The 9394-nt window shown below is 34.5% G+C and overlaps 1 protein-coding gene across 2 annotated transcripts in view; it reads left to right on the top strand.

The window, feature by feature from the left end:
- The first annotated feature begins 1845 nt into the window (after nt 1-1845).
- The window catches only part of LOC132923424 (uncharacterized), a 56312-nt gene continuing 48763 nt past the window's right edge, over nt 1846-9394 (top strand). For both annotated transcript variants that reach the window (XM_060987405.1, XM_060987406.1), the window contains exon 1: nt 1846-2231. The gene's annotated coding sequence lies outside the window, so the exon portion shown is untranslated. The remainder of the gene's footprint in view (nt 2232-9394) is intronic.

Raw genomic sequence — 9394 nt, 5'->3', positions numbered from 1 at the left:
ACATGCTATAATATACCTATATTGTATAGCTATATTGTATAATAAAATGAATACATAATTATTGTCACAATATATTTTTAACCGAAATTCTAAATGTTAAAACTAAAATACATTTATCTATTTCTATTATTTGAAAACATGGACTTCTGTTAAAAGAATCAAATTACAAGAATAATATTTCTTTCTTTTTAAATTATATGGTTTTATTTTATGTAATATTACATATCATCTGTTCTTCTTCATCAGTCAAGATAGTGAATCATAAAATAACTATTATTTTAATTAAATACATATAACAAACAAAGAACAGGAAATTATTGAAATTGTCTCTGTAGGGTGCTGAGAAGAATAGCCAATTAAAAAGAGAGGTTATATTATTCAATTATAATATAATTATATTAGTCTTTTAACGCGAAGATATTAAATTGCTGTTTCATTGTTTTTATATAAAAAATTCAAATTAATTTATTATATTATTAGTCTATTTCGCTTGTGATTTTATATAGGTTAAATTGTGTATTTTAATAGATCATAAGACAGAATTAGTTTGACATTAAGTTATTATATTTATGTTTGTTCGGTTTCGTAGACCTAATTTACATATAATTACTGTAGTTATATAATATGAAGTGTCGTAAATGAATCTGTCTGTATAATATACTCATAATATATTATGTTAACGATATCCACGTGTTTTCGGCTTAGGTAAGGTATTTTGTACATTTTTTCATAACAGGTTTTCGAGAACTACGTCCAACGTGATACCACGTGATGCGTCTTAACATGTATATATTATTCTCCGTAATAAACTAACACAACAACAGCTGTACGGATCTATGGACGTTGATGGCACTGAGTTGCAATAAACTTTAAATGCCAAGCTTTAAAGCTATATATACGTTTTATCTGAAACTTTAACCCGAGAAGAAACTCATAGATATATATTATTATAAGGGTCGATCGATTCACACGACTCTGTATGGCTCCGTCGTGGTAAGAGTGGAAAATGCGTTGGTTTATAAGACCATCGTTCATCCCTTATAATTGTCTGTCGCCGCCATCGGTAGGTACTATACAATACGTATATAATTATGACGTTATGAGTTTAAGTCGTACTAATGTAATATATTTATATATGTACCTATATACCTATATTGGAGTCGTTGTCGTGGTGTAAAATGATTCTTTTAGACAAAACGTTTTTAATTAAACGCAATACAATACTAAGTTAACCCAACCGAACTGGCCTACACGAGTATCATAATTCATGATATACATAATATTATATGCATAATACAACGCATTGCCACATATTATTATTATGCGACGAATGTGCCCCGAGAAAACGATCGGGTGCGTTATACTTACATATATTATTATTGTTATGTATATAAATGCGTGTTGTACGCGAAAAGTAGGTATTAAATCCCCGCAAACGGTGCTATATGCTATAAAATGCTGTGCGGGGTGATTTCTTATGTGCGCTGGCGCGCGCGCGAGCTCGCAGGTAACACCGAAAAGGCACAGGTATTACAATGCTATAAAAAAAAAAAGAAAAGAAAAGAAAAGAAGAAAAAAAAGGAACGAAATAGTACACAAAAGGTGGCGCGACATTATATATATATATATATATATATATGTATATATATTTATACATAATAATATATATAACGTGTGTATAATGGGGCAGGGCAAGCAGCTGTAAATCGTCGAAATGGCAATGGAAATAACACGTCGTCGTCGTACGTATATGTGTATCACGCATATACATATATGTATATAGGTGTACCTCGCTCTACCAGCAGCCATGTACATACGAAACGCGCGCTCGAACCAGTCGTCGCCGTTCGACTACCGGCAACGTTCAGTTCTCGTTTGACTCTTGGCGCTGCACGTCATACCTACGCGCGCGCGTGCACGTAACTTAACGTAGTAATAGTATACGATTACAATAATAATTTTATTTAATATTTAATAGTGACGTACACGCCGGTTATAAATATAAAAATTACATTTTTTTTTTTTATCAAGTCTTGATTTACAATACCCGTACACTCGATATTCATTACACGTTTCACGTTTATAGTTTTAATATTTTAATATTTTTTTTTATCAATTTTTCACATTCACACTTGTACACCTATATTATTTTTGGATGTGATGACACCGAATCTTTGGATACGATACCATCAATCATCGGTGGATCTGACAAATGTACGAGAATATCAAACGTGAGTATAAAATTATAATAAAATATTATACGCATAAGTAAATACTTATGTATTTAACTTCACTTAAGAATCCGCTAAGACATAAGCGTCTCGGTTATACACGCCATTATGCATACAATCGAAAAATCAGATCAATATAACGTATTTTAGTATTTCATGTTACCAGTCGTCTAATTATTTATTTCAATTTACGGTTAGTGATCTTCGAAAAACAATTGATTCTTTGTTTACAGTTTTTACAATCTGTAATTCATCACAATAAATAAAAACAAAGGAACATTTTATGATTTTTCCGAGAGTTTTAGATTGAAATAGTTAAACATACCTATGACCTCCTAGTTCAAACCTTGTATTATAGCAACATAGTGTAAATCAATAAACGCTTAGGGAGGAACCGGTACACAAGTAGATTATTAGGTATTCAAGTTAGCATGTTGCACGTTAAAAGATAAACTAGTACTTTACAAGCTATTTCTATTATTGAGAATTTAAAATTTCCATGTGCTGTCCAGATCAGGTGTTGGTAAACTATCACTTTTAAGTAACGAGTGAGTACTTAATTGTAGTGAGAGATAATGGTGGTTAAGGTTTAAGAAGGGACATGCTCTGAGTTATACAGTGAAACTGCAATGTATTGACTTGTTTTCGTTTAGTTGAACACCCGCGCGTTTTAGGTACCATAGATAAATGCTCTAAGTTAATAAACAATTATATAATTACACACGTCTGTCAACTATAACGGTGGCGACTACTTCAAATTATAACCATTTTATAAATGACATTTTACCATATGGTCGAGAGAGCATGGCGCAGTGCGCCGTGGTGATAATATTTATGAACTGCAGGGTAACTTTTTTTTTATTTATATTTGTATTATTATTGTAACTAATAAGACGGTTTCTTGGCGCGTGCTCAGTCGAAGAATGCCATGTACACATTGAATTTGAAATAAGTACGATCATCAGATAAGGATGTATTTGTGTGTTCCCGCACGTTTAATCTATTGTATTGTTCGTCCCGGCTGACGAAGGGCGGAATAAATTAGCACACGTTGAAAAACACACAGCCAAATGACTGTGGTAGCATTAGTGGCGCAAGTGTATAGTGCAGTAAAAATCATTATAGGCTTTTCATTACGACGTAGTTATATCACCTACCTATACAAAAACATAATTTGTCAACGCACGTTATCTTATCAAATTTATATTATTATGATAATATAATGCTTAAATTATAGAGATGTCTACGCCAATTTTTGGTACCCCCCTAACTCCTAAGGTACTTTGAATCGATGTTACTTATCGTAACGTAAAAAGTTACCGTAAAAGTAAGAATAGTTTAGATTAGGTAACTTATTAAATACTAGACATACAAAATCATAATACTGTTTATTGTTTACATTAGAAAGAAAAACATTGTTTGATAATGATTATTATTAAACATTCTTATAATGTATCCACAGACATTAATATTTAAACTGTTTTTTATACCAATATGTTGATTTACGAGAGACATTTATAAAAATATTTAATATTCTTTAATCAACGTATACATGTATTACAAATTAATCATAATGATATAATATTATAGTGCGTATATAATAGTGGTTAGGTATATACTTATTACCTATTTATCAAACTATACCATTCGTCCAAATAACTGACTATCACGTGGTTTTCGTAAAACCGTGTAGAATCGCCATTCTCGAAGATAACAATAATGATAAGATGAGCATCACAGACATCGTGAATTTCGAAGAAATCCTATGAACTCGGCTGATCGTTCAATGGTTATATGCAAAATTATGTACCTATACTTTGTATTTGTGTAGGTATAAAATGTCTGGTAATATTGGTGACCTGTTTATTATAATTTACCCGTTATATTATAATATCATGCATATTGTTGTTATCAATACCTATGCTATTATTATTATTATTATTATTAATAACATACCCGCGGAGTTGGTAAATAATAGTTATTAGGTATATTATGATATCGGAAACCGATTTAATGACACGGACCGCGGTCAAAATGAATCGTATATTCGTATGTATACGCCTACGGAAATTCAAACCGCGTTCCGGTTTATGGTCTTAACCACTCGGTCAACCACCGCTGATTTTCGGCTGCAATAATAATAATTACGCACAGCGCCGTGGCTCCATTGTGCTCCGAAAGCTGGACCACGGCAAGACCCCGTCGTCTGGGCTCCGAAAATCCCATACAACAATGCCACACACCGGACTGGTTTCCTCTCCGCCACTCGACAGCGTCGCGTCTAGACTCCACGTCTCGTGACGCGTATATTATTGCACACGGATCTGGTGACACCGGAGGCAGTGGTGGCGTGGAAGTGGCGGCGGTGGTGACGACGGCACCGGAACTGCCGCGCCCGGTGTATAATGCAAATGTACTTGTCAATCACGTCTCTCCGCGGACCCACAATGAGCGCGGTGGGACACTGTTGGGTGAAAAATACGCGTAGTTCTCTCCCCCAAACGCGCTTACGGGTCTCTCGCTGGTGTATAATATATACTTTTATATATATATATATAAATAGGTTTTTGCACACCTTAATATAATATAAGTCAATAGGCCGTCGTCGTTGTTTGGTAGTTCTAAAAAAGAAAAAAAACTGTTCTCGGGCGAGGGACGTTAATAAATACACTCCATTTTTTTTTAAAGTACGTATATTGAGCGGAAAAAGTTCTATTTATTTCTTAATAATATTCATATTCTTCTCAATCTAGTACCATTTTATAAAATATTTTTTCTCCGTGACATGTATAAAATAGGCTATTTTAAATTTATGTACATTTCTATAAAAAATTGATTTAATAATAATTATTCTTACAAATCTCCGTGATTAACGTCGGCGAGGTGATCTTACATCATCTAAAGTTGTATAGGTAATTTAAAAATAGGTATTGTTAAGTATATATTAACTGTACAGGACATTATTGTTTTAAAATTCGTTTCTACTTTCAGTGATCGTTGAAAATCATTATAGCCACTATAGTATATTATAATGTTTATTTTTATATAAAATACCTATATATTTCTTCACTATATTTTCGATCATTTTTCTTGGACATCAGATATGGAATATATTTAATAAGAAATCTGCTATACGCATATCGTTGGTTTTTGTATATATATATATATATATTCGTGACGATTTTTGCTCAGGATTCGCATTTAAACGTAAGATTTACGACATGCTGTATTGTAACATATAAATGGGCGTCGTCGTCACAACAACACGACTGCATTACACTGCACACGTGCGTCTTTTGATAACGTTTATATGAATTATTATTTTTTTAAGGTCGCGTGGTGTGCGTGTTTGCGTAAGGAAGATTCTCTCGCGCGCGCGACCCGACACAATCGTCGCCGACCTGGGCAACAGTTAGCTGTATTATAATGTACGGAATACAATGTGCACGATATTATTATATAATAATACGATGTGTCGCACCGCACAGCTGGAAATTTTGCGATTATTATTATTATTATCATTATTCACGCGGACTAGCCCATGAGAAATTTGGTTTTGCGTGACCGGTGTGCGAGTACGTACAATGCATACATTGTTGCGCGACTCGGGACTGCAGAAGATGCGCGGCGGTCGCCCAGTCGCGGACAACCGGTTTGCACTTTGTCGGCGCGGTACCGACTCGATGGTTCTTCAAGACCGGTCGGTTTGGGATGGTACAAAAAACAAATTAAATCAAAAACAACAAATCGGGTTAGACCACTAATATAATGTAATGACAAAGAGGTGGAACTGCAAATCGAAAAACAGAAATGGAAGGTGAATCCCGCCAAACGGTCGCTGCTACCTCTAATATATATTATATTCGAAAACATTTTGTTATGTTTACTGTAATTATTGTTATTTTGTATTCTGCACGAATCGCGATAATTAACATGATTATTGATTGGAACAAAATATTTCATACGCGTATTCGTCGCAGCCGATTGTCTCAAATTAATAATGCGTGGTTAACAATTTGTGACGAGCGATAAAACCAACAAATGACGAACTGCAACCACGATTCGGATGAAACGTAGTAAACTTAAATCTACTACGAAATCATCTTAAATAACGGCAACTACAATATGAGTATATGGCGAGTATTTATAGTCGATACGAATTTTTCAAATATTTCATACTGTTTTATGGTTATTTTATTACAACCCCATCATAAAATGTTCGATAATATTATTACGGTGCGAGACCACGTGGTCGGCCATATTAAATGCCTATAACGTTGTCAATCGAAAAAACGATCGTTGACGTCGATTTCATCGATCGATAAAGAAAAGAGTTAAGCCGATTACCGATTACGTGTTTCGCAGACGTGAACTGGAAATATAAAATTCATCTCGACGACCCCTCTAGATATCGACCAATTACCGCGACGTATCAATATTGTTATTATTATTATTTAAAACAGATTCGTATCTCGATGCATCTCGAGCACGAAACAAGCAAAAGACCCAGACGTAAAAAAAAAAAAAAACAACGAGTGCCGATGATTTAGACAGAGACGAAAAAAAGAGAGAGTGAGAAGAAGCGAGAAACAAGGAGAACCGGTCCGTTACGATTTTTAAAACGTTATAAATAACGTTTTATGGGAATAAGAAAATCCCCGGGCCAATCGGGGCCAAACAACAGTGGTGGTGTGGCGAAAACTGGATCTCTCTCCCCCCGGGGGCACCCCATCACGGTTGCGCATTAAACACGCCGTCTTTTTTTGTCTTTTCTTCGACCCTCTGTACACAACATATATATATATATATACACGTATAAGACCTATGTACACATATACATATACATATAAATATATAGTGTATATTGTATAATAATGTTAACCTGCCGCCGCCGCCGCCGCCGCCGACGTCGACATCGACATCGACTGCAAGGGGATGCGACCCCCCGAACGTTAGTCGGAGTGAGCGAGGCGCAAAAAAAAAGGTCAAGTGAAGCGCCTTTCGGCCAGACAGAGGGGCAATCCACAAAAGATCAGACGTCTGGTTTTTTCGTCTCTTTTGTCCGGGATTTCCGAAATTTTTCCCATCAACCACCCCTACCCCTCCGCTCGCCAAAACTGCACTCGTCGTTGCTGTCGACTTAAATTTATGTATTTCGTTCTATACCACCGCGACCACTTTCGATGTATTATTCTATACGCACGCTATGTACGTACCTATTATTATTATAATATATAATATTATCGGAAGCGTATACCTATATATAATACTATAAATGCGCATTCGATCGGGCAGTAAATTTCGAAAGTCCGACGACGACGACGGCAGCGAGTCAGGTGACACTGAGAATAATAGGCGCTTACAAAGATATTATATATGGGCATATTGTGTGTGTGCAGTGTCACTGCGCATCGGGGTGGTGACCAACAGTCGTAAAATCCAGACTGTTATTGCGGATTAAAACACTTCGCGGTGCGTACCTATGTCATAATGTAAATGTGTGTATGTGTGTACGCGCTCATATGGCGGGGAAGGATAGGGCGCACCGGCGTCTTGGGGCGTACACCCTTTGGGAAACTAGTCCCGGGCCGACCATGCGCGCATATAATATATATAGGTTCGGCGATATACTACGGCTCCTCTGCCTCTAAATTATAATAATATATTCATTCCGATTACGTTTTTACATAATAATAATATGTGGATAGGGTACCTACCTACAGTATACATATTGTTGTTGCGTATATTATGTATAGGTAAAGGTACCTATATGTGGCGGCGGCAAATTAGTACGATCATTGTGTTTGCAATATAATGTTATTTAGATTTAGCCCTCCCAGATCGCTGTTGTTTTTTTTCTCACATGCAACGTCTATACCGCACACCACAGTCCACGAAGTCGTTATCAAAAACCGAATAACTAATATAATAAATTATGTACCTATGTACCTTCAGCCGCAGAGATGCTTTACATAATATAATACTATACCAAACGTTATTATTCGGTTGGACGCTCTCGTCTCGGGGCACTACACCACGGCTTAGAGGTAACGTGACAACGAGATTTGAAAAACAAATTGTTGTGACGCTTAGCTTTTAATTTTGACACATTGATCAAAAACTTATCGAAACCTTAAAGAAAAATAATTTCCACGTCTCATCAATATCAAAAGTTTTAAGAAAATTATTTGAATAAAATGATGTTGTTTTATTATGATGACGAAGGTACCTTTATAATAATTTGATGGTTTCAATCGAGGTTTCACTATTCGAACAATTTTGTTTAAAATCTTCTGATATTCAGATCAATGACCGAATATTTCTGAATTATTGATAATTTAAATAAATGTAACTTTTTTTGTTGCTTAAATAACTACTAATTATAATATTAATATACTATACTCACACATTTAGGTATATAGATATTAAATGATATGATAATATTTTGATCATTATTCATTAATAATTATTGTATACTAAAAATAATTTTCAAACACCGGTTAGAAAAAAAAATTACACAGTTACTTAGTTAATTATATTTTTTAATTTTCTGCTATAACGTATGTACTTATATACGTTATATATTTTTACCACTATATTCTGTTGTGTAAATAAATTACATTTTTTTTACAACAAACAAATATTAAAAAACAGAAGTTACGCTAGAAGTAATATAGCTGTATATATCGATATAGCTATATATGTTATATTTTATATGTTGGTAGTTAATAATTTTTTTTTCTTGGCATGCGATTTCGTAGAATTGAAGTTACGCTGTTAGTAATAAAATTCCTGAGATGAAAAAAAAATAATTCAAGTTTCTTTAAAATTCGGTTAGACTCTTCGAATGACATTTCAGCTGCTGTATATGCATATACCAGGTATAATAATATACATGGGGTGTTTTTTCCTTAAAAATACGCTCATATATATATTATACGTATATAATAACGTTCACAATTCACAAGATTTTTAGAATGTAATGTCGCGCAACGGACGGGCACGCTTCTTCGTTCAGATTTATATATATATATATATATATATATATATATATATATTGTTACCGCACCGCGCAGCAGATGGTCTATACTTGGATGGATGTGCCAGGTGGTATGTTTCGCTATCCTCAGATTTGTCCTTTAACCCCGTTCCTCGCGATTTAG

The sequence above is a fragment of the Rhopalosiphum padi genome, chromosome 2, assembly GCF_020882245.1.
Source record: "Rhopalosiphum padi isolate XX-2018 chromosome 2, ASM2088224v1, whole genome shotgun sequence".
Taxonomy (NCBI): domain Eukaryota; kingdom Metazoa; phylum Arthropoda; class Insecta; order Hemiptera; family Aphididae; genus Rhopalosiphum; species Rhopalosiphum padi.
The sequence above is the reverse complement of the archived record's forward strand: the minus strand, read 5'-3'. Positions and strand labels throughout refer to the sequence as shown.